A 25039-nucleotide genomic window follows, 5' to 3' on the forward strand; every position below is an offset into this window, starting at 1 on the left:
GTGTGTGTGTGTGTGTGTGTGTGTGTGTGTGTGTGTGTGTGTGTGTGTGTGTTGCGTGCACACACTCATTCGGTGGTTGGAAAAGACATAGGCTGTATATGGCCACATCAGTCTCCTTTAAGGTTCTGTCAAGACAGGTATAGTGGTTCTTAAGGACGATCTAAGGAGGGTGAGGCAAGACATCCTCAGTTCAAAGCCTTTGTGAGGTACACAGCAAAACCCTGGAAGATTTCATGTCTAGTCTCAGGGCCCCGACTAGGAGATGTACAAGGAAGTCCCACACCTTTGTGCTGGACACAAGGACCTTATGCTGGAAAGACAGTTCTCCCGACCATGCTGTACTTGCTGAAGCTCTCCTGTTCCACTACCTGGTCCCTTCGTGAGGGATGACCTGCCTAGGTATTTATAGAGACTTGGGATTTGGAGTGGGAAGAAAACAGGATGGAGCTGAAGTCTGTGGAAAAGACACCATGAGAGGAACATTGGAGCTTAAGTTTTCAGCCTCAGAGCGCAAAGGCACAGACCCATTTCTCCAGAGGAACAGTGAATTCCTTCCTTTTCAGATCAAAGGGACTTCTCTAAGCCCTTGCTGCTGTATCTCTCACCTCCTCTCTCCCTACCCCACCCTGAGCCTTAGATGCCTCAAAGTCTATGCCCTCTTGTAGGCTCACCTGAGAGAGAGAGGCCACTTACCACTTTCTCATCAGTGGGCCAGGTTAGCTGCGAGGAGCCAGGAACTCGCTAGCATTCTCTGGAACCCTGGTCATGTTTAGGGGCACTAAACTTTTGGTAGAACATCATTACAGAGATGCCTTGTAGATTCCAGCTTTTAGTAGATTACAGCTGATAGTGCGAGCAAGATGGATTTGGAGCATGTATTCTGATTTAAGCCAAGTTTATTCTTTATTATTTGAAAGACTGTAACAAGTTTGTTTTTTAATGTTTGCCTTCAGCACATTATTATTTATTGTTCTTAATACCTTGAGGCTACTTGAAGACATTCTTAAATTTCAAAGTTGGTAAGTAAACAAATGTTTCCTAATAACATCTTCAGACAAGTACTCAAAGGTCTCATTTTCAACATGATGTTTGGGTCCCCCTAATTGTCCTTTAGGACTATGCTTAACCACATTTTATAATCACTGAAAAAATACACTCTTGGACATAAAGTTGCTTAACATTTTATTTGTTCTTCTTAATCACCATGATTAGACAAAATAAAAAAACAAAGGCAGAAACAAGTAGGTTTAAATACCACATTATTTGGACTCTAACTATATGAAATCAAATAGGCTGTGCTGGGGATTCACAAGATAGCTATTTGAAAATGGTCTCTCACTGTTCCCGAGAGTATAAGTATTTCCAAAGAGGCAGTTACCAAGTGGGGTTGAGGAGCACAGGTAGGCTATGTGGTCCCATGGAATGTCTAAGCTTCTCGTTTCACTCCAGAATCTTCTAGATAACTATGTCTAATATTGGAGGTTGGTCTAATACTAATTACTGGCACTCAGGATCTGTTACAGCCCATTGGATACACCCATCCTTGTTTGTGTAAACCTGCCTAAAAATTATACCTGATTGGTTCATTAAACAGCCTATACTTGGGCAGTGCAGAACGGGCTAGACGTGTCTAGGGTTCCCAGGATTTTGAGGAGAGTCACAGGGAAGAAAGAGGAAGTGAGGAGGAAGGAGGATGCCACGATGGGTTAGTGTGGAGAAAAAACTATGTGGGCAAGGAGAAAGGACTCCAATAATGGCAATGGCGTGGAAAGGCCCAGATGAAGAATACAAGCAAGTATCATGGGATTACATATGGAAGGTAGACCAGATGAAGAGGATTTAGGCAGATGGCATTTAGAATGGGGGCTGGGAGATGGATGGTGAGGATACTGAGACAGTGTAGGTGAAATATCTGCCTGGCCCAAGGTAAGTAAGACAATTATAAATCTAACAGGTGTCTGTGTCTTGTTATTTGTGATAATAGGTTAAATAATACTACTGTGATAATCTTAGGGCTAATAACAAACATATAGCCAAAATTTTTTAAATTAACTCAACAGTTTAATATTGAGGTTGGTATCAAATACCTTCTTTTAGAAAAAAAAAAGATTTATTTTCTGTGTATGAGTGTTTCGCCTGTCTGTATGTAAGCGCACTGTGTGCGTACACAGTGCCCATGGAGGCCAGAGTGCCAGATGCCCTGGAATGGGAGTTATATACGATTGTAAATTGCCATGTGCTGAGAACACCCAGGTCTTCTGAAAGAGCAGCGAGGCTCTTAGCACTGACTTGATTCTCTAGCCCCTGGACACCTTCATTTATCTTGATCATGTCCAACTCCAGACATTTTCTTATCTCTTCCTACTGTGACCAAGAAGAGCGTTGGGAAATAGGGTCAGTTAGTCAGGATAGGCAAATTGTGGCAACTGATCCTTAAATCTCAATTGAGTTGACCCAGTACAAATGCACCATGATTCTTCTTACAGTCTGGTGTGCAGAGAGAAGAGGGGGTGATCAGAGAGAGCCATCTAGTAATTCTGGGACACAGGCTCCTTCCAAGGTTACCTCTATCTTCCCCAGGGGTCCCTCCATTCAGCCAGTGGGACAGGAAGCCTTCAGAAAACAACTGCATAGGAAGCTTTATAATAACCAGGCAAAGAAATTGGCATCCATTAGTATTTAGTCACAAAAATATGTCCAACGGTCCTGCCCAATTTCTAGAAAAGTTAGGAAGAATAGGCAAGAACGGTGTGCCTACTTCATGTCTGTTTCTGCCACAGAGGGTTTCTCAAGGCAAGCATGTATTCTTGTCCTTCTTATAACCAAAAATGTAAAAATAAGTGTACTACCCTTTTTGGTTCACTTTACACCTAGATCTTCCATTTGTCTCTTGGTCATTTTAGGAAAAATAAATCTATCAACATCAGCATCTATCTGTGATTACTGTGAATCGGTAAGCGTTTCCAGATACCTGGACTAAGATGATATACAGATGTTGGCTGGAAACACTCCTTGGGCTTGGACCTTACCTGCTTTACCTGATGGTTCTCATGGTAACACTGGCTTGGGATCTGCATGAAGCTATATAGATTACCTAGCCAAACTATCATATAAGGCATAGGAGAATATCAAGCTGTTATGAACATTTAAAGAATTACTTTTGTACCTGTGTTAGTCCACTAAGGCTACCATAACAAGACACTGTAAGTTGAGAAGTTTATAAACAATAAACATTTGTGTCTCACAGTCTTGGAGGTGCGAAACAGCAGCTTTGATGTATGCTGAGGGCTGCTTTCTGGTTCATGGATAGAACCTTCTCACTGGCCCAAGACATGAGGGGTTTCTTTGGGGGCATTCTGGACCTGTGAGCTAGTCACCTCCCCAAACTCCCATTTCTAAATATTATTTTAAGGAACAGATTTTGATGTATGAATTTGATGAAAACATAAACTTTCAGGCCATTCCAATGCCTCCTCAAAATATATTTTTAACAGTGTTTGGAAGGCTATGGTAGGAAGAGTGTGAGTTAGTTTGAGGCTAGTCTGGACTCCAGAAACCTGTCTTAAAAAAATAACATTTTTGGTTTTTTTCTCAATCAACATATTTTTTGTAGTTGTCATGGTTCCATTATCACCTGCAACCTTTCTTCCTGTTTCTCTCATTAACCAATTTACAAAGGCTATTTCATAGTTCAGCCATTTTAGAGACACCCATTTATCCTCATTTACTCCCACAGAGGTTTTAGCTTCCTCAAGTAATGCTTGTTGTTTCTTATATAAAGAGAATAATGGCATGGACTGTGAGAGCCGATGCTGACATGTCTTGGTATGCACTATACCAAGACTGTTTTTCTAGTGTTGGTGAGTTTTTGCTGGTTAATCTATAATTATGTGACTTACAGGGTTAAGAGTCCAAGCTTCATAAATGTATATGTTCATTTCTTTATGCATTCCAAAATATTTATTGAGTACGTGTTATAGACAGTATGTTAGGTACTAGAGACAGAACAAAGAGTAATAGGTATAAGGTCTTTGCCACATGAGGAGTATTAGAAAAACATATCTTAAATAAATAATAATGCTAAATATTAACTATAATTATGGTGCCTGTATGGAAAACTTATTTTCTTCTTAATCTTGGATAATATTGAATCATTTTTTTTCTTTCAGATGAGTCTGTTCTGTAAAAACTAGGTTTTTTTTTCCCATAGAGTAATTATTCATTGCTCTTTTTTCATTTAAACCATTTATTAATTTACTCAGCCAACATAAAACTATATCTCAACATCTCTGCTAAGCTTTCAGAATACAAACATGAAGTGACAAGATTCCTGCCTTTAAGAATGACAACTCAGCATGCTGATTGCATGCTGTCTCTGTCATGAAACTGCTATGAGAAAATATGTAACAAAAGCAATTTAAAAAAAAGACAGATTTGTACTCAGAATGAGGATGCAGTCCATCATAGTAGAGAAAACGTGGCAGCACAATCATGAAGTGACTGGTCATGCATTACTACTTTCATAGTCAGGAAGTGGAGAAAATAGAGTACCAGTGCCCTGCTGGCTTTTTCCTGTCCAGCCATGATATGGTACCATTCACATTTAGGATGTGTTTTACCATCCCAAGAAAACTTTTCTGGAAAGCACCAGAGACTTTCTTCGAGGTAATCATAAATTCAGTCAGCTTGAAAATGAAGGTTAAACATAATCAATCTATCCCATGTCACGTTGACACCCCAGATATCAATTTAACTCATAATAGTCTACCCCAGCCCTGAAATCTCATTTTCATCTCATAATGAAAAATGCATTTAGTCCATTTCTAAAATTTCTCAGTCCAAATGCTGTTCAAAAGTCCAAAATTCAAAGACTTTTCTAAGACTTATGGCAATTCCTTAACTGTGAGCTCTACAAAACAAAAGTAAATGTTAAACTTCCATTACAAAATTACACAGAGTACATATTTCCATTCTGAAAGTGAAGGATAGGGGCACAGCAGGAAAGATTAGACCAAAGCAATATTGAAACTCAGCAGGGCAAACATTAAAGCCAAAACTCCATGTCTGGAATTTGGACTTATGAGGAAATCATCTGGGCTCCAGGGGCCTGGGATATCCTCTCTGCTGTATAAAGCACTCGTGATTTCATTTTTGGCTAGTCCACTCTGTGCCTGAAGTTTTCTGTGGTCTTGGTATCTCTAACATCTGAGGTCTCCACTGCAACTTGGGTTTCATCTTCACCGTCTTGAGATGGTCTTTCATGACCTTCTTGCAGGTACTCTAGTGCTACTACACATTGGCCTTGGTGGCTTTCTAGAACCCTGGTGCAAGTTTCTATGACCCTGTAATGTTTATATTTTGCATGCTTGTAAAGTTCTAAACCATACGGATGACCCCAAAACTTCCATTGCCAACCTGAGATGAAGTGTGCACATTCTTTATTGAGTGTGTAGTGACCAACCTCTTTGTGCCTTGGTGGCTGAACCAGAAAAAACAATTCCCTTGCAGTGGTTTTCCAGCAGACACTCCTTCACTGGTATTCTTAATTCAGGCTCTCTCCTTTAAAATTAATTTGCATTTTCACAAATTGGAACCTTCCATGGGTGGAACTTTGTCCTCAGGGCACTGTTTATATTGTCAAAGCTCGGAGCACAAGGCTTCTTTTTAATGGTACTAATTTAACATTGCTTTTCCTGAACCTACCTTGACTGCAGCTTTAAAATGCACACACTCCTTTCCTTGCCCAACTGTACATTTTTTGTGTGTCCTTTTGCTTGTTCTCATAGTTGTAAATAAGAACAATGAGGTTTAACAACTGGGCCACAGCTTAAATTCTATCTTGTCTTGAAATTTCCTCTGATGAGCAAATTAGTCCATGACATTTGAATTCAGCCTAATGTGAGTTCTTAGGACATGGGCAGAATGAATCTAGATTCTTTATCAGAATGTAATATTAGTCATTTCTAGCCCAGTTCCCAATAATGTCCTTATTCCCTCCAAAACCTCATAAGCTGAGCATCTACTGTTTACATCTATTTCAGCGTTCTTATCTTTTAGAATAAATGACACTATCATTAAGATGTGCTCATAGCAGCCTAGGCCTTCTGGAGCCCACAGCTCCAAACTCTTCCACATTCATCCACACAAATCCCCTACCAATGACAAGCTCAGGGTCACCACAGCAACAACCTAACTTCTTAGTATGGATTTCCTGTATTGTTAGTTTTCTGGTTGCTGTGAGAGGCTTTCCTGACTAAAGAAACTTAAGGAGCCTGGTATGAGGGCACACACCTTTAATCCCAGCACTCAGAGAGGCAGAGTTGGGCGGATCTCTGGGAGTTCAAGGCCAGCCTCGTCTACAAAGTGAGTCCAGGAGAGCCAAGGCTACACAGAGAAATGCTGTCTCGAAAAACCAAAAGAAAAAGAAAAAGAAAGAAAAACTTAAGGACAGGAGGGTTTATTCTGATCGACAGTTTAAGGGAGCTCAAAGTGGCTGGTCAGTTTCATCTGCAAGGGCAATGGTCTGTTTGTTTCCTCCTTTATATTCTGCTACTAGACACCCTGGTGGATGGCACTGCCCACATTTAGGGTAGTTCTCCTCTTCCGTCAAACTTTTCCAGAAACATCATCACTGACATGTCCAGAGATTTTTCTCCTGGAAAAGTTTAAATTTGGTCAAGTTGCTAGTGAAGATTATCACACACAACCATAATGCCAGCACATGGGAGGCAAAGGCAAGAGGATTGCAAGTTTAGAGCCAACATAGACTTCATAGTGAGTTCTGGACCAGCCTGGAGTGCCTAGAGAGCCTGTCTTGGAAAGGAAGGAAAGTAGAGAAGGAGGGAAGGAGCGAGGGAGGGTGGAGGGAAGGAGTCACAGCCCGTCTGGTTGAGCAGGCAGCCCTGCACATCACCTACGACTGCGTGACAGATGTCACAATGGAGACGGGCACACAGTGTGCTGGGACAAGGGAAATGAGGGCCTCAACCAGTCCAGGCAAGGAAATGTCATGAAGGTATCAGCACGTGCCTGATGTTTGAAGGGAATGACCCTTTCCTCAGAAAACATGGCAAGAATGGCCCTCAATTTGCTGTCCTCATCCCAGCATGGTAAAGGGAAGATGGGAAGGAACCCAACCAGTCTTTAATTTCCCGCAGTAGGTGAGGCCAGTTCTCACTAAAGCAATGTGAGCAGAAGTGTGTGTATCGTGTCCTCACCAGGATCGGAAAGTGAGTATGTCTTTGCACCATTCTCTTTCCCAGTTGTCATGAACTGGGAATGCAGAACTTGGAACCAAAGCTGTGAAACGGGAAACCTGGAGGGACTCTTAGATAAGATAGAACTAACCTTCTATTTTGTAATCTAATTACATATTACAGCTTGTTTGGTACAGCAGCAAGCTCTGCCTTTATTAGTACAAGATATTCAAGCAAGGAGAGCAGTACAAGTAAGCATGTGAAAGAGAATGGCTGGCACACAGTGCATGCCACATAGTACTGTACTGAGAGCACTGTGAGGAAGCAGAAAGAGGCTAGTGATGCCTCAGCATAAGCCAGGTGATTGGTAGGAGTGAGGTGGTTTGCCAGAATAAATATCTACATCCCAATCACAAGGAATTCTGAAGACCCCGGAGATTCATCTTTAATCAAGTGCAAGGGAGAAATACAAAAGGGAGAGTGGTGTGGCTTTAGGAATAGTAGACTCTCTGTGAAACACTCAAGAGCCTGCCTTAACTTTCACAAACGAAAGGTGCTGATCCAAAGATGAACAATAACAGGATTTTAGAACCAGAAAGCCTCATAGTCTGGTCAGGTCTCATTTAACAAATAAGGCCCAGGAGTACCTTTGCCAAGATCGCCCAGCTAAATGTTGGCAGAGCTGGGGCCTGGAAGGAGAACTGCCTTGTCACTAGGCCTGCACACTGCTCCTCCCACTGTCCCATGGTGCTTCAGAACAGTGGAGACCAGCTGCTGTGCCTGTGTTTTTGGTTCCCTAATGAAGACATTAGGGACTTGGAGGCAGAGCATATTCCATGGAAAGCCGTCTTTTCTGTAATTCCTGATCTGGACTGAACCACTATTTTGGAAAAGTGCCATTTTTCAACATCAGATTTCCCTAGGGCACAATCGTGGATGTGCTTAGTGGCCTGCGGGGTGCCCTTGTACTTTTGAGTTTTTGTTGGAAAGATGAGAAGAAAGTAGCAGTGGTTTGAGATCTTGTAAACACTGCCTGGTCCCTTGGCAGCTGGGTATCTTCTGGCTCACCTAAAAAGACTGTGGTTCAGCTGGCCAGCTGTCTTTAGGGGTCAGTCAAATGTCTTCTTTGCTTGTCTGTTTAAAAGGTCAGCCAGCTAGATCTTAGTATCATTTTCTGCTCATCAACTCACTACCTCTGGCTTTTACATATTGTTAGATTAATCCATAATTTGTATAGATTATTTTCAGCCCTTATGCAGTGGGACACACATTTGTTTTCTAATGGCAAGCAGTAGTTAAGGGACAGCTATCCTGATGCCAGCCTCAGAGAAACATGACACAGTCTGATGTAGGCAGGATTGGCTAGTACTGAGCTGTTTTACAGCTGGAAAGCCAGAGCACAAACTGAAGAACAAAGGAGGTAATTGGTCAAGGGCTCAGACAGAGGAGTATGGTGTCTCACATGTAATTTCAATACCCAGGAGGTGGAGGATCACCATGAGTTGGAGTCTGGCCTGAGCTACATAGTGAGTTCCAGATCAGTCTAAGCTACAGAGTAAGATTCTGTCTCAAAGGGACAAAAAAATGTCTCTGAGGTGTCAGGGGAAAATATATTTCTTAATGTTAGTGTTTTCCAATCTCTAGTATTAATACCATTGTGCTTCCTGCCCTTCAGTTGTATTGTCTTTGCCTTCCAGCTCTGCTGCTCAGTTGACAGTTTAGCTGATTGTCGATGAAGGTATGGCACGATCAGGTATCAAGGAACAGAGGAGTATTGCCTCAGTACTGAGAAGCACACTAGGGCCACAGGCAAGCTCTTAGCAGTAAGAAAAAGTGCTTGGTCTTTCAAGTTAGACAGATGTTTGCCACTCCTAACAGTGAGACCTTAGGCAAACTTCTTAATTTATCCTCAAGACTTTGTTTCCTTATTTATGGGGTGAGGTGGGTAATTTTGACTGAGCATTGGTGGAGGTGCTGATAAGGGAGTTTCTAGAGGCAGTTTAGATCAGGAGGGCGCTGATTGAATTGAGTGGTTTAAGCCATTAAGGGCTTTGATTTTTAATTGACTATTACCTAGCCTCCCCCTGTTCTCTCTACTTCCTAGCTGTTACAAGATGGTCAAGCTTTCTTCTCCACCTTCTTTCTCTTTGGTGTTCTGACGCTCCCTGGCCCAGAAACAAGGGAGACACTCAAGCACGGGATGAGACCCCTGAAACTGGGAGTAGAACACGTCATTCTTTCCTTAGATAGTTTCTTGGGTATCATGTCACAGTGATGAAGACAATAACACAAAGGTATTAAACGCACCAACACATGTAAGGTCCCTTCTTGGTGCAACAGAGTAAGCTTCTAAGTAATTTCCTCTTTGAGATACTAAGACTGTCTCATTAATAGTATTTCTTACCTGAACTCCAAACAAAGAGTGAACAGATGGAGACCAAAATACCACTTTTATCTTAGTTCAAGTTGTGATAAGATCATGTCAAAGACCAGGTGTGTAATAAGTATATTCATATTTCTCACAATTGCAACCACTGGAAGTCCACTCAAGGCACAAGCATGAGCAGGCTCTAGAGAGGGTCCTTCCAGGACGTTCCAGGACACTAACTGCTGGCTTCTTGTTACATCTTTTCATGGAGTGAAAAGAGTGAGAAAGCTTTCTGCAGAATCTCGTGTAAGCCACAGATCCCACTTATGAGAGCTCCACGCATGACTTAATCACTTGTCATGGACTCAGTCTCTTAATACTGTCTGTGGTGAATTGAATGGAAAATGGCTCTCTGGGCTCATATATTTGAACACCTGGCCCCGAGTTGTTGGTGCTATTTGGACAGCTATGGAGCCTTTAGGAGGTGGAGGAAGAGACATTGCTGCAGTGGAGTTTGAGGGTTTATAGCCTCACCCCACTTAGTGTCCCTCCCCCTTCTTCCTGTACGTGACCAGCCAGCTTTCTGCTCCTATGTCCATGCCCTCCCAGCCATGGTGCACTCTCTCTTCAGGTTGCTTGTGGTCACAATATTTTATCACAACAACAGAAAAGTAACTGATATAGCATCACTTGCCTGGGGGAAATAGGGATGGGGTGAGGGTAGCGTATCAACATTAAGGATTGGGAGGGAGATGTTATTCAGCCCCTATTACCTATTTCTAGCCTTGATTATTGGTAAAGATCTATTGTGAGCACTAATGGAAATGCCATGTTTCATGGCTACGTAGACAGGCCCCATCACAAGTAACAGTTGATCAAGACAGGCTGTGCAAGCTGAGGTTGGAAGCTGGGTTAGGAAGAAGACCTTGCTTTGAAGGAGAGGAGCCAAATGATAGCCTTACTGTGAGCAGGCAGATCAACAAGGGGAAGGAAGATGGAGGTTGGCCAGGCATGGCCTATGGGCTCATCGCTATGAGTCAGGCTGATGTAGTCACTCAGCTACAGAAGAGAATCAAGAAGGAAGGCAGGAGGAGCCAGGAGTGTCACACCAGAGAGATGAAATGTCCAGAAGCATTTCTTCTAACACTTCCCCTTCCCCCTTTATCTCCTGATCATTACTTTGCAGCTACTCTGCTCATAGTGCTGAGGCAGCTTCAGAGTACAAAAGGTTGGGAGCAAGGTATGTGGGAAAGGTGAAAAGATTTTGTTGGATCATTGGTTAAGAAAAGTGCGGACAACTTGAATCCAGAAAGAAGACTCTTTAAGTTCAAAGACAGAGCTTAAAGGTCTGAAGGGAGGAGAAGCTGTAGAGACCAATTGTAATGGAAGCAAGGAGATTGGGCCACAGATTTCTGATGGATTTGGATATAACTTGTGAGCTCTGGAGTCTGCATCTCCTAGAAATGGCTCTCAGTTGTGGCACTGGCTTATATACCCTCTGCTCCAGCTCCTGATATTTAAAACAGAAGCCTATTTTGTGACTATAAAGCTCACATATGCTGAATGTGAAAAATACAGAGGAATATAAAGAAAGCAAAAATAACCTCTAATCTCACCACAGGGAAAAGCTAATGTTAACACTGACTGACTATATTTCTAGTCAGTCTTTGTCTTATGTGTTTGATTATATAGATAAGGTGATTCTGTAGTTTAATTTTGCATGCTGATTTTATTGTTTAAATGATAATAAAATCATTTCTCCGTGTTATTAAGAGTTCTCTGTAATTAAGCATCACTTAAAATGACATTTCTCTCTTTTTAAAGCACATCTGTATCAATTTATACCAATTAATGAAAATCCCTGGAGAGACCTTCTTTTGGGGTGGTGAATAGGGTGTTCCCAAAGGTGAGGGCTTTCCAGAGGCCTGTGCATGACCACTGTGAAGGACTTCCTCTCCCAAGGCTTTCTCATATTACCAGCTACTGATACCAGGGAGGATCAGAGGGTGACACCCAACACCTTTTCTGTGAAAAGCAGAAAAAGTCTAAGCCTGTGCATGTAGGAAGCCTCTGGGTTTACCTCCAGCACTGGAGGGAGAATGATATACCTTTCTTATCTCCCATATCACTGTTTGATACTCAAAAGAACCAACACCTTAGTCCAGAGGGTCCCCATAACAAAACTCTATAGACTGGTCAATTTAAATAACAGAAATTCTTCATGGCTCTAGAAGCTGCCAGGCCAAGACCAATGTGTCAGTAAGGTTAGTTTCTGATTGAGCTTTTTCCTTAGGCTGTACTTAGCTACCTTCTTGCTGAATCCTCACATGGTCTCTTGGTTCTAAAATTTGTGAAGACAACTATAGTAGGTTGTAATCACCTTTCTCAAAACATTCCAAGCCTCTTCCTTATTGGAAGATTGTACCCCCATAGCTTGCTGTCTTTAGCCAATGAAATGCAGGTGATGGAAGCAAGGTGCATCCATGTGGGGCAGCTTCATTTGCCATCTTTTCTCTCTCTGTCTCTCTCTCTATCTCTCTGTCCCTCCCTCCCTCCCTCTCTCTGCCTCTCTCTCTCCCTCTGTGTTTTTCCATATTTTAGATAGCAGCTGCTCCCTCAGTGCAGGCCTCAGAGGAAAGGCAAGTGGGAGCAGTGTCCCAGCAGACTTCTGATGGACAAGACTCATGAATCCTCAGCTGTTGTTGTAAGCCACTGAGGTTTTCAGGGTCACTTGTTCCTGGAGCATAACTATAATTTTCCTGATGGATATGCCACTGTAACATATCATTTCTCTCACAAAAGTCAGTGAGGGATAGCTTGCTGAGACTTTCCCTGACTTTTAATGAGAGCCACTACAAAAGTACAAGCCTCAGTGTGGACGCTGACCAGTAAGTAGAAGTCGCTTGCCACCTACATGACCTGCTTCCACATACCACCGCACTCCATACCTGCTCCACATTCTTGCTTGTCAGACACCAAGCAGCTATTGTGGTTGTACTCAGTGGGCATTCACTAAGTTCTTGTGAACTATTGAACATGTGGATAAAAAGTTAGTACATTGTCAACAGATAAAAGATCTGTCATTCTCTCTTTTACTTAAGAGGAGGCATTGTTAGTATTTCTCTCTTTCCTTCTTCCTTCTTCATTACTTTCTTTATGACCAAGGTAACCCCAATAGTTGCTATTGGCCTGAGATGTATCTGAATGGTAGAAACTATTTTTAGGTATATTATACCATACATTTGATTTGGAGACCTCAAATTCCCTAAAAGAAACAATGTAGTAGTTGTAGCTATTATTCATTGACTTCTTTTAAAGAAGAACAAATCCTAGGGTCCGTGAATGCAAAGCTTGTCCACCTGAAGAAGGGATGCAATCATTCATTTTGGAGTGAAAATAGCTCATTTCAGGTGATTGTTATCACCATGTAGACCATCTTAATTATAGGTTAATGGTGGTGGTAGTGATGGCAACAATAATCACCATTCATGTTAATTGAATGTCTGTAATGAGCTGTGTTTTTGTATGCACTGTTATTTATGGGCTAAGTGCAATTATGATGATGCTGTTTTGTCACTAGAAAATGAAGATTTAGAGAGATTAAAGGAAGCTTTGTGATTAGCCACCTTCCATTCACGAAACATACAGTAAATATTATTAAATGCTTACTGTATGTCAGGTACTGTCACTGACATAAGTAGCAGCTATAACAACGCAGGAAGGTCCCTATTCTCACAGAGCTTATACTCTAGTGAGAAAGACGAACAAGGAACCCATACACTAAGAGACAAGATGATTTCAGGTAGTAACTAATGCTACACAAATGAAACAGGGTGACTGATAATTGTCTTAGTTACTTTTCTGTTGCTGTGAAAAAGCACCATGACCAAGGCAACTTACAAAAGAGAGTATTTAATTGGACTTTGTGGTTTCAGAGGGTGAGTCCATGTTGGTGCAGCAAAGGCACAGTGGTTAGTATAGCTGGTGGAGAGCTCACCTCTTGATCCACAAGCAGGAGCAGAGAACACACTGGGAATCACACTATTCTTGAAACTCCCTCAGTGCAGGCCTCAGAGGAAAGGCAAGTGGGAGCAGTGTCCCAGCAGACTTCTGATGGACAAGACTCATGAATCATCAGCTGTTGATCATCAGGGACATACTTCCTTCAGCAAGGCCATACTTCCTAATCCTTCCCAAATAGCCACCAACTAAGAACCAAATATTCAAGTACCCAAGATTTACGGGGAAGACCTTATTCAAGCCACCACGATAGCGATAAACAGGAATGGGGACAATCATACTCAGTAGATGAAGGACGAGGGAGACCTAAATAATGAGAAGCTGACTGTGATGGTTTGAATGAGAATGTCCCCATAGGTTCAGATGTTTGAATACTTGGTCCCCTATGTTGGTGGCACTGCTTGGGTAGATTTAGGAGATGTGGCCTTTGTGGAAGAAGTATGTCACTGGGATTGGGGAGGGGCAATGTTGAGGTTTCAAAGCCACAAGCCATTCCCAGTTTGTGCTCTCTGCTTTCTGCTTGTAGTCAGAGATATGTGCTCTCAGCTGTTTTTGCATCCATGGTTGCCATTTGCTGCCATGATTCCCTGTCATAGGATTCTTAGCTCTTTGGAAATTTAAGCCCACAGAAACTGTCTTCTATAAGTTACCTTGGTCATGGTGTTTCATCACAGCAATATAAAAGTAGCTAATGCAGTGACAGTACAAATACTCAGTGAAATAGCAAATGCCAAGGTCTTAAGGGGAAGGAACTTGATATATTCAGCAGCAGTCATTGAGCTAAAATGCAAAATTTGGTTATCTAGTTTTACATACTATAAAAGTTGCCCATATATACAGCTTAGTGTTTTAAAGTTTTGTCATGGACTGGTACATCCACCACAACTACTCAACTCAAAATCGTTTCCAATACTCCTGAAGAAGCTTTGTATACTCAGAAGTATTGTATTCCAATACTCCTTTGTATTCACAGATGTCATTCCTCATTTCCAAACCCTCAGGGAACCACTAATCTACTTTGTCTTCTCTAGAGGATTTACACATTCTGAATATATTACATGAACGGATCCTAATGAGATATCTTTTGTGACCAGCATAGTGTTTTCATGGTTTGCCCACATCGTAGCACTTATCAGTATGTGCTTTTATATGCTATAATAGATTTTGTTTATCTGTTCTTCAGTTTATAAACACAGGTTGTCTTTGCTTTTTGTTCATTATACATAATGCCATTATGAGCATTTATGTACCAGTATTTGTCTGGATACTCTTTTTCATTTCTCTTGGTGTATATGTGTCCAGGAAAGAATTGCCCAGTGGCTGGGTAGTTAGCATTTTGAGGAACTGCCATTCAACGTGCTCAGTAGCATTAAATGACAATTTCTTTACATCTTCACTAGCAATGGGTATTGCTGTGGGCATTTTTGTAAGTGTGAAGATTGTATCTGTAGTTGTGACTTGTGCTTTCTTAATCGTATTGAGCACCTCTCTGCATGCATAGGGGCCATTTGTGTCTATTTTTCTGGTAAATGTTTATTCAGATTTCTTGTTGATGTTTAACTGGGTTTTTAAAAACACATACAATGGAGTTTTGATGGGTTTCATGTACTCTGGACATAAGGTCCTTGTCAGATTTCTGAAAAACTTATCTTCCATTCCATAATTTGCCCTTTTATTTTCTTGATGGTGTCCTTTGAAACACAAAAGTATTTTTAAAATTATTATTCATACGTATATAAACGGGAGTACACTGTGGTACACATATGGAGGCCAGAGATCAGCTTTTGGAAATCAGTTCTTTTTGTCCACTGTGGGTTTTGAGAACTGAAATGAGGTCATCTGAGCCATCTTAATGGTCCATGAAACAGAAAACTTTTACTTTTAAAATCCAATTGTTCTGTTACCCCCTCCTGGGGAGATATTTATTTATTTGGCTGTTGATTGAGCGTGGGGCCCCCCACATGCTAGACACATGTTCTACCACTGAGCTATATCTCCATACCAGTAAGAATTTTTAGTTTATGCCAGGCATAGTGTTACACACTTGTAGTCTCAGCACTCAGAAGGCAGGGCAGGAGGATTGCCATAAGTTCAATTTCATAAAGCAGGTTCCAAACCATCCAGACGACACAGTAGGATGCATTAAAAAAAAAAAAAGAAAGAAAGAAAGAAAAAAGAAATGTATAATTTTAGTTAACACATTTAGGTAATGGATTGACTTTGAATCAGCCTTCCATTATTTTTTAGAGTACAAAATAATGGGTTTCATGAGGGCATTTCCATAGGTATGTACTGCCCATAGTATTTTGCGGCGGAGTATAGTGCAGAAGAGAGCACAACTTTCCTTTTTTTGCATCTAGATATTCAGCTGTCCCAGCACAGTTTGTTGAAAAAAATATGTGTGGGCCTATCCCACACATCCTGTAACCCCAGCTAATTGGGAGGATGAGGCAGGAGAACTGCAAGTTCAAGGTCAGCCCAGGCTATAGAATGAATTCAAGGCCAGCATGGGTGATTTAGTGAGGACTCCATTTTTTTTTTTCTTTTTTGGTTTGGAGAGTAGCCCTTCTGTCCTAGAACTCACTCTGTAGACCAGGCTGGCCTCGAAGTCACAGAGATCTGCTGCTGTCTCCAGAGTGCTGGGATTAAAGGCGTGAACCACTACCACCCAGCTATACCATCAATTCTTCACTGGTCTCTATAGGGACCTTCATACCTTATATCAGATTACTGTACGTTTTGAAACTGGGAAATACTCATGATCCATCTTTGTTCTTTCTCAGTGTTGTGCCTATTCTGAGCTATGGCTTCTATATAACTTTTATTACAAGCTTGTCAATTTCTGTAAAAGAAAAGATGTTGATAGGGATTGCATTGAATGTCATTGCTAGCTTGTAAAAATACAATTGATGTTGCACATTAATTTGTACCTTAACACATTTCTGAACTTGATGTGATTCGTTACTGCTTACTCACTGAGGCCTGTGTTAGACACTACAGAAAATACAAAGATGCTTTAAGGTGCTTATAACATAAGTTAAACTTACTGGGTGAACAGGAGCCATTTTAGGAACAAACAGGGAAGTATGTAATTGACAAATGAGGACTGCAGAGGGTACAACTCTGAAAAGACACTTCAGGGCTGGAGAAGTCTGGGAGAGACTGAGAGGTGAGGGAAGAGTCAAAGGTTCGCTGTGCCCTCCTTCTGTGTTTTCTGCTTCCCTTTTATTCTTTCATTTTTTGCTTTATTATCACCTGTTCAATTCCTTTGAAAACACTGGTAGAACATAACCAGAGATGGCTGCCATTTCTCAAACCTGGCTGATCATCAGAATTTCTTGGAAAGCCTTTTAAAATATAGATCCCAGTCTCCCTGCTGCAGAGCTGCTGTGTCATGTTCTCAAATGATGGGGCATGGAAGAACAACTGCATTAACATTTATATATGATTTTCTGCCCATGCTGGGAGTTTCTGGGTATGACTATAATTATATCCACATGTGAGCGTCTATCCTCACCCCAGGGTACCTTTGATTCCTTTAGGATGCTTTCAAGTCCAGAAGGTCACAAGGGCACCGGGGTAAGACAGTGTAAGTGAACCTGTATGGCTTCCCCACTAATGACAGCCACATCAATTGCACACGTTTCTAAGAGGGCGTGTTAGTACCTGTATTCGTGGAGATGACTCATTATATAAAATAAATCTTTATTTCTCCTAAGTACAAACTGTAAGGACCTCATAAGGACCTTTTGCTCTGCCGGTCATGTTCCTCAGAGTCACTTGTAGGTACATATCCATTATCCAGGATTTTTTTTTTTTTTGATAGATAACTGTCTACTTCTGCCTCCCAAGTGCCAGGATGAAAAGTATGTGCCACAACTCTTGACCTTCTAATATTTTAAAATACAGAAAGTATCTAGTTTCCAAAGTCCTTTTCATCTCAGTTTTTCCCAAAAGTAACTGATCTTTTAAAGATACTTTTAACTACACAAAATGTTTGTTTAGAATGTTAAGCATGTATGTAAGTAGTAAACATATTTTCCTACAGCCTTTTTCTTGCCATCATGACAATGACACTAATGGAACTGACCTGTTCTTTATAACATGGTAGTATTATATTATGAATTGTTGAAATACTATTATCCTGCTTTATAACTATTTTAGACTCTACTCTCCCATAAGTAGAAATTCACCATGACAATAGTTTTGCTGTTGTCTTGTTTTTTTGAGATTTCAGGTCTTCATGTCGTCCACATCCATGTGTATGTCTCCTGAGTCACATGTGGGAGTTCGTGTGGGGTATAAGCTAGGATGGAAATTTCCCAAAATGGGTATGCGCTTTTGACTCTACCAGGTTGCTTTCGAGGCTATTCTGCATAGTAGCTGAACCAATTTTTTCTCTCATCAATGATTTATGGAAATGTCTCTTGTTCCACACTGAGAATCAATGCCACCAAGCTTATAAATTCAACATCAGGCTGGAGGAGATTGCTCAGTGGGCAAAGGCACTTGGTACCAGCTGATGACCTGAGTTCAATGCTCCAGACTCACAAAGTCAGAGTAGACAACTGAATTCCTCAAGCTGTCCTTCCACTGCCACGGTGTGCTGATCCCCCCCGCCCCACGCTAAATAAATGTGTAAAATATTTTAAGTTATTAGGAAGCAAACATCCACTGGGTCTTCCTCTTGTGGTTGGAAACAGGCTACAGATGTGGAGGAGCTGAGAGTCTCTGTGCACGCATAAGCGTGTGAACAGCAGTCTAACACACTGACGAGTTCATGTTAGTGACTTTTATGTCACTGTGACGACATGCCTCACAGCATCAGTTTAAGGCAGGAGAGGTTTATGTTGGTTCATGGCTTCAAGTAATATGGACCATTATGGATGGGAGACCAAGGCATTGCAGTTGGTGGCTCTTTGGCAGATTATTCACATTGTCACTGGCCAAGAAGCAGAGAGCTCACTAGGAAATGGGCTAGGTTGTAACCTTCAAAACCTCACCCTCAATGACTCACCTCTGGCAGCCATTTCCTGCCACATAGTTCAACAATCTCCCAAAACAGCTCTCCCAGCTGGCACCAAGTGTTAACACATGAACCATGAGATAGAGTTCACAATGAACCTGCCATACAGAAACTTCTCTATCTTTGGTTAGACACATCTGTTGGCTGCTCTTGGTTTGTTTAAGAAAAAAGGTTTGCTCAACAAACCTTGCAGATTTATTTTCTTTGTTTTTCCATTTTCAGTTTTTTGTTTTGTTTCGATTTTAGACAGGGTGGTGTAGAAATTGCAATCCTCCTGCCTCAGCCCTTCAAGAGCTGGAGTTACAGATGTGCAACATCATGCCCAGCACTGCAGTATTTGATTAAGACAGCAGGATGTGATTTTCCAGTCAACAGGGTGGTACTTAAAGCCCTACCTTTGCCAGCTATGCTGACAGGAGGTGGTCCCTTTCTGTAAGCTCTAGATTTGTGTCAATGCTTAGGGCAGGGTGCATGTTAGAGATGCTTGCCAGCCTGCTGGGTGGTGTCGTTGTGTGGCTTTTTCAAAGCCGAAGGAATCTGAGAAGCAAGTGAGAGGAATGATGCATGAAAACAAAAGGCAGTGGAAAGAGTGACCAGCCAGCAGGCTCCAGCAGGCTAGAACGCTCTGTCCTTGTTATTACTGCTTCATGAAAATGCCGCAGGCCTTCTGGCAGAGTCTGCAAGGTAGAGGCTTCCTGGGAAAACAAAGGCAGGGGTGCAGACTGCGAGACTGGGATTCTAATTTCCCACTTCCCTGTGGCTGCTCCACGGTGAGGATGGGGACCCGGTGAGGATGGGGACCCTGTGACCCTTGATAGGAGTCTGCTGGCCTGTCCTCCATCCTGGCTGCTTTCCCAAGAGGTTTTTTCCCTCCTACTCACAAGCAGCAGGATCTGGTCTCAGAGGCCTAGCAGGGCTGGTCGGTAGCGAGGTGGGGTGGTGCCTGCTTCTCAGTAGAGGGATCTGAAGGTCAGCAGACTGGAGGTTGTAGGGCTCTCACTCCTGATCAAGATGTGTTTGTCAACAAGCAGTGCCTCTGGTTGGGATGTGCTCATTCTCTCCCACCTTCTGAGCTCTGCAGGACCCACTGTCTCATACCAGGGCAGCCTCAGTGCAGTTTTCAGAAACCAGAAAAGGGAAGAGCTTCCATTTCTACTCCTTGGATGAATTCTGGACTCACCAGAAGTCAACCTCCACATTCCCTCCTCAGACTCCTTTCTTTGACCTAGAAAATATCCGATTGCAAAGAAGGGTCTTCGCTCACATTATCTTTTTGTCTTAAAAAGTGCCTGTAAGGACAATGAGTAAAAATAGGCCTTTGTGGATACAATAGGACTGAACAGGGTGTGGTTTGCTTGGCAACTGCACAGGCAGTTGTTTCTTTTGGTCTTGGAATGCCCCAGACTTTGCCTCTGCCTGATGAAATTCTAAAAAACTAACTTAAAAGTGGTTCCTTGGGAGACTCCTGTCCTAGAGTTAACCATCCCTTCCTTTCTGATGCTTTTGCATTCTACTCTTCTAAAAAGCATTCACTGTGGTTCAGTCAGTGAAAGACTTGCTGCACAAGTGTGAGACCTGAGTTCAGATCTCCAACACCCACTTAGAAAGCTGACAGTGTGCACCTATACTCCCAGCACTGTGGAAGTGGAGGCAGGAAAACAGGAAGAGCCCTGAGACTTGCCAGCCTGCCAGTCCAGCTCAGGGATCAGTAACTCCTTCGCCACCCTGCAACACACACATATAAAACAAACAACAAACAAAGGTGGACACATGATTGAGGAAGATCCCTGACATCCTTCTGGATATGTACATGTGTGCACACACACACAAACACATACATATACACACAAGCATCATCATATTTTGTTATAATTGCTTATTTAGGATCATGCCTTATTATATTTCCTCAGTATCTGTAGACTGTACTTTTGCATCATGGTTCTTTAATAAGTGTTTATTATATGACTCAAAGTTTTTTGGCACTTGTATTTCAGTCTCAAGTTTTTCTTTTTATTTGCTTGTTTGTTTACTGATTTTGTTTTGTTCTGTTCTGTTTTTAGTGTCAGGGACAGGTAGGATACCTAGGGCTTTAAACACAATAGAAAAGTATTCCTTGAGGTAAACTGCTGGCAGTTTTTAGTTCAACATAGAATAGAGGGCTTGCTAAAACAAAATGTATTTTTTTCCCTAAGGAATTCTTTTTTTTCCTAAGGAGTAAGTGTTTCAGATATATCATTTCTGTTACAGGTACAGGAATTGTTTTTAGAAAACACTGTCATCATTACCTCGGAGAGGCAAGTTAGTGATTGTTACTTTCCATTTACAGATGGGCAGATGGAAGCCTTCTTTCTCATTTACCAATTACTCTGTAAAAGGAAATGTGTGAGGAGTTTCATGGGCTCCCAAAGTGTGACAGACAGGTTCTCCTCCTGGAAAAGGTCATATGCTTATCTCAAAGAAAAGACATTTGCAAATGAAAGCAACTATGACTTGGGAGCCTGTGACCCAAATAGTGTGAAGGGTCCCAGCAGAACTTCTAAATGGGATATAAGAGGTAGGTAAGAGAGTGTCCAACCAGATTGTGGATACCATTGTGCCATTTGAGATGAGCAGACTCTGTGCTGCTTATTGTCCATTTGGCCTCTGCTGGTTTCTTGTGACTGCTGTAACAAATTATCACAGACTGGTTGCCTTAAAACAATAGAATTTTATTTTTCACAGTTCTAGAGGCCATAAGTCTGAAATGAAGGTTTGGGCAGGGTCAGAGTCCCTTGAGGCTTGGAAAGGGGGATAATCTGTCTCTTGCTGCTTGTAGTTACTGATAGCCTCGGGCTTTCCTTGGCTCATGGCCACTCTAATCCAATCTGTTTCTGTGGTCACATCAACTCCTCCTTTACTGTTGTAAAACTCTGCCTGCTACTCCCCTGCAACAATATGTGTGACTGCACTGAGGACCCACCCAGAAGGTGGGGTTAGCCTTTCTTCTCATGCTCCTTAACTGAAAGCACAGCTTTTATCATGGACTGCACTATGTACCCTTGGGTTCTGGAGATTATGGAGAGACAGGGAGCCACCATACTCCTCTCTGCCCTGGGCTGTCTCTGATCATCCGTTACTTCCATGCTATGTAGCCATGTTCCTCCGTAGTTCCTATTCTTTTGGGCTTTCACTTCCCTTTCTAGTCTGTGAGTGCCTAAGTACCTTTAATTCAGCCTATGTCGTGTAGATACGTCTTAACTACCTATTTTCAGAGCCTCAGTTGATTATGTCTTCAGGTTCTTGCCATGATCCAGGTTAGTAGAAAAGGCATTTCCATTTCTAGAACAGAGCTAAACTGAGGATACCACAAACTAAGTGGAAGCAATGCCCAGAGGGATCAGATCTGGCATGAAACTCAGCTGCCCCCTGGGCCATTCCATAATGAAGTGCTGTTTCTGTACCCTGCTGATGTCTTGCTGTCATGACTGTTGCCATTGCTGGCCTTGCTCCATGGCACTTTCTATTTTTTTTTCCTACCTCTCAGCTTTTATTACCCAGTGCTGTCTGCTGCTTCCCTGGTGTCTGCTGCCACCTGACTGTAGCTATCATCTTCTGTGTAATGTTTAGCTTTGAGCATGACAACCGACTCCCTCTAGTTATATTTCATACCTTTTTCCTCAGAGGGGTCCAGCTTGGTCAACAGTTTACAGAGCACTTTGAGTACTAGGTTTCTGCTATTGTTACAGTCATCAGAAGACAGTTCTAGAAGGATCTCTGGGCATCGTTTTCTGAACAGTGAAAAATTACTAAAAGTTTTTGAACATGGGGAACAAGATAAAATCAGTCTTATGACTACTCACTTGATGACAATAGTCAGTGTGAGCACAGAAAGAGTATAATAGTCTGAGTGAGAAGAGTGGGGCCCCAAACCTGGACAAGGGAAGGTTCCTGTGAGACTCTCAGGAAATGAGGCATGCAAGAGCAAGGCCAGTTGTGAGTTTCTGGCTTTGAATTTTTTTGTTTGTTTGTTTGTTTTAGCACCAAGGACTCTTTGAATAGTTTTCTTTTCAAACAAACTATACATTTTTAAGGGAAATACACAAATACCACTAGGTGTACTGACAATGACAGTATAATTTTTAATATTTATTTTTATTTTGTGTGTGTATGTCTGTGAATGATATTATTATCAGCTATTATATTTTGGAACACACTCAAGAGAATCCAAGAAGCAGTGGTCCTATGAAGAGAAACTGAACTTGGACACTTTAGTTTATGTTTCCTAGAAAAATAGAACTCAAACTAACACATTAAGCCAATGTTTTATTTAGGAGATGCAACACAAGAGCAGTGAGTATGAGAGGAAAAGGGAAGCAAGAAGACAAGGCATTCGCCAGACGGTGCTTGAGTAATCCATAGAAAGATGGAATGCCTGCAAGAGTGGCTTTGCAGAATAGCACTGTGCTGGAGGATGAAACCAGGCCTCAGGTAATTTCTTGGGAGGAAGAGAAATGAGGAATCCATCTTCTTGGGGCCTTCACCTCTCCTCTTTCCCAATGATCAAAGTTCATTACACTGGGAATCACTTTTCTCTCATGTTGGGTCATACCACCTGTTGCCTCTGTTAGCTTCTTAGCAGCTACAACCAATACTCTGTAGTACAGCCTTTAACCTTGGTTGAAGCACACAGAGAAGCTAGAAACTTGTATCAGTACCTGCTGAGCCTGGTCATTCAGTAATAGAGGAGCAGTGTGTGTGTGTGTGTGTGTGTGTGTGTGTGTATGTGTGTGAAGCAGCTCTGGGTTGTAGGACTATATGGGCTACAAATGGAACAAGTCACAGGCAGTGATGGCCAGACAGAATAAGCAACTGAAAATTTGGGAGATAATAGAAATGGATTCTCATGAGCACCTAAGATATGCTTGATACTCTGGGAGAGAAGGTTGGGGTAGGAAATGCAGTTGTGTTTCAACAGGTACTAGAAATTCCGAACGGGAAACACTCCAAGAAGACAGACTTTTGAGGGCTGCAAAAGCAATAACGATTCATATTCCATATCTGATTAATTTTAGTCAGCATTGACTAATGAGGTAGGAACATGGGTTCTGGAGCCAGGCAAAGTTATGTCACCTGTGTGTGCACTGGGCAGTTAGTTTACTCACCCTCTCTAAGCCTTAATATTCTTGCCCTTTACGAGTAGATGATCATAATAGTCAGTTCATGCTGTAAGCATTTGCCTGATGCTCAATATACAGTAGATGCTAAATAAACCATAGCTTCCGTGCCTCTCAATCTTATTCTTAGATGACTGTGTAACTTCACCAATACTCTCTTCTTCAGACAAACTCTCCTGTGCTATTCCTGATTGTCTACAGAAGAGGATGAGGTTTTCTTGCTTGAGTCCTTCAATTATTTTCAAGGGCAAGTACCTCCCTTGAGGTCATGCAGTTACGGAGTCCCACGAAAGCTGGTCGGTCCCTTCAGGGATACACCAGGCCCTGAGAAAGCAGCATGTTAACCCATCCCCATTGGTATACAGTAGACAGAATATATCTGAAGCATTCCATTTGCTCTTTTAACTTTTCCCCATTCAGAGTCGGAAGATTCTTGGGCACAAACGAATAAATTCCTTGTAGGATTTTAAATATTTTAAAAACCTGTCTGAGTGTGTGCCTGTGTAGGTGTGTGTACACGTGCATACTGTGTATGTAGGTGTCCACAGAGGCCAGAAGGGGGGTTGGCTCTCTGGAGTTACAGTCAGTTGTGAAACACTGGATGTGAATTGTAGGAACCCAACCTGGATCTTCTGAAAGAGGAGTGTGTGTCGTTAAACACTGAGCTACCTTTCCAATCCTAAGACTTTAAAAAGTGATGCAGTATACATGCTAATTATTAAACATATCCAAATTTTTGCTCCAATATCATTCCTCTACTCCCCCTCTATTTTATAGACAGGGTCTTACTATCGATCCTTGGCTGACCTGGAAATCACTATGTACACCAGGCTGACATTGAACTCACAGCAACCCAATCTGCCTCCCAAGTGCTGAGATTAAAGACATGGACCACCACACTCGGAAAGACAGAGGTAGGCAGATCTCTGTGAGTTCGAGGCCAGCCTGGTCTACAAAGTGAGTCCAGGACAGCCAGTGCTACACAGAGAGACCATGTCTTGAAAAAACAACAACAACAACAAAATCCTAGTAATATATGGGTTAAAAGTGAAATAAATTAGGCAAGATGGCTTAGTGGTTAAAAGCATGATGTTGCATAGCACAAACCTCAGACAAATCACACAAACTTTGAGTCCAGAAAATCTGATGCTCTCTGGCTTCCATGAGCACCTGCATGCACATGGTACACAGAAACTCCCTCTCTCTCTCTTATTCTTACATACATACATACACACACACACACACACACACACACACACACACACACACACACACA

At 42.0% G+C, this 25039-nt stretch overlaps 1 protein-coding gene across 1 annotated transcript in view; it reads left to right on the forward strand.

Annotated features, from left to right (window-relative positions):
• The first annotated feature begins 22957 nt into the window (after window positions 1-22957).
• Window positions 22958-25039, forward strand: part of Mkln1 (muskelin 1) — a 143132-nt gene continuing 141050 nt past the window's right edge. The window contains exon 1 of the mRNA XM_055608211.1: window positions 22958-23077. The gene's annotated coding sequence lies outside the window, so the exon portion shown is untranslated. The remainder of the gene's footprint in view (window positions 23078-25039) is intronic.

This window comes from Psammomys obesus, unplaced genomic scaffold (genome assembly GCF_907164565.1).
Source record: "Psammomys obesus unplaced genomic scaffold, mPsaObe1.curated_primary_1811, whole genome shotgun sequence".
Classification (NCBI taxonomy): Eukaryota; Metazoa; Chordata; class Mammalia; order Rodentia; family Muridae; genus Psammomys; species Psammomys obesus.